This window comes from Octopus bimaculoides, chromosome 9 (genome assembly GCF_001194135.2).
Source record: "Octopus bimaculoides isolate UCB-OBI-ISO-001 chromosome 9, ASM119413v2, whole genome shotgun sequence".
Lineage (NCBI taxonomy): Eukaryota > Metazoa > Mollusca > Cephalopoda > Octopoda > Octopodidae > Octopus > Octopus bimaculoides.
Window position 1 is genome coordinate 74,942,860 of NC_068989.1, and position 2,026 is coordinate 74,944,885.

The window sequence follows — 2,026 nt, forward strand, 5'->3', positions numbered from 1 at the left end:
TAGAAATATTAATAACTCTATTTCTGAAAACCAGTGGATAGATTCCACTGAAATTAGATAAATAACTTTCGAACAGACAGTCAGCAGCGCCGCCTGGCTAGGGCTTGGCTGCTCTGCATTGACAAGGGGCAACACCCTGAAACTAGTCTGCAGATGCCAAACCAGCAGGGGGACACTGCTGACCTCCCCTGTTCGAAGGTTATAAAGGACACAGGTTTCGTGTGTCACATAGCTAGCTAGAGGCGATGGCTTCTTGGAGCTAATTCACGGCAGCTTTCGTGCACTACCACGTAGAAGTGTGTATGAGCGGATCGAAAAGTTTAAAAGTGGCCGGATAAGCGTGACGCAGGAAGAGGGCACAGGGCGCCCAACAACCTCCACCACTGAAGAGAAGATTCACTTAGCTCGAGAGATGGTAATGGTGAACCGGTTCACCATTACCATCTCTCGGATCACTGCTCTTTGTTCTTTGGTGCACATTGCTAGTGAAGCGGCCATGCTTACACAGTAAAGCCAAAAAGAAAAATGGCGCGATCAGGCTCAAACTTTGATTATGTGACCACAATAGTACCAACTATAAGCATGCATGCGCAGAGGGCAGTGTGACAATAACAAAAATATGGGCTGTATTGTGTCCTTGAGCAAGACACTTTATTTCACGTTGCTCCAGGTCACTCAGCTGAAGAAATGAGTTGCAATGTCACTGGTACCAAGCTGTATCCACCTTGGATAGCATCGGTAGCGTGGAGAGGGGAGGCTGGTATGCATGGGCAACTACCATTCATTCTTGCGGGATCGATAAAATAAGTACCAGTTTAGCACTTGGATCGATGTAATCGATTACCCACCTCACCAAAATTTCAGGCCTTGTGCCTATAGTAGAAAGAATATGTATGTGTGTATGTACGTATGTATGTATATATATATATATATATATATGTCTGCATGTATGTGTGTATACATGTATGTAAGCAAGCAGGTTTCTTCGCAGCAATTTCAATTTTAGGAAATTTGGAAAGAACTAGAACAATATATTGAATTATGTTAACGCACATTATTTATAGGAGAGAAACAGACATCGTCGCTACAGTGACTAACGAGAACGACGGTCGCGTTTCGCCTTTATACAGGTTTGGCAATGCTATGCACACGACTCTTACCTGCTTAAACAAAATTCGTGCCTCGTTGTATAGGAAACAGTGAAGAAAATTTTCACTGATATTGCTCGAGCTTGCAGGACTGAAATAAAATTCAACATACGCAATTGAGATAGCATTAAATTGAAATCCACATCTATGTATCGTACCAACTGTATACACACTGTCAAGCATGATGCTCTAGAATTTTTATACATGTTGTTTTATTTTTAATCCTCATCACATATTTTATAGGCCTTCTTTGTTTGAAACCCCAAGCTTAATCTTGCCACCTAAACGTTAATCAATTAATAAACTCCGTAATCTATGGATTAGTAAGGTGTCATTTCACCAGATAAAATCTCCAAATCATTTACGTGGGTATTCAATTAAGAAACCGAAGATTTTGACCTTTCTCTTGCATTCATCTTCATTGTATCTTTTACTAACATATTTTGCTATAAATTGAATATTCTGGCAAATCAAGTTAGGCTCATCGAAAGAGCCTTTCATACACCGCAAGCTCAGCAATAATTTTAGATTACATTTCAAGATTATAACCTCATAACAGCTTTGAAATTAACTATTTCTATCTATGTACAAAGAACTAAATACTTGACATTCTCTTTATGTATAAGACAAATATAAAGAATATTTCATTATAACCTTTGAAAGTAAACAAAACACTGAAACTTATTGATAACTTATGTTCACAAGGCAAAATTGTAAAATATATTATGAAGAAATGAATTGTTTTTACGTGCATTTTTATGTGTACGTGTGCCGGAATCAGTGCAAGTGTGCATATGTACATTATGCATGTGTGTGTGTTACTATACATATTTGATTGTGTGTGGAAACACAAACATATATATATATATATATATATA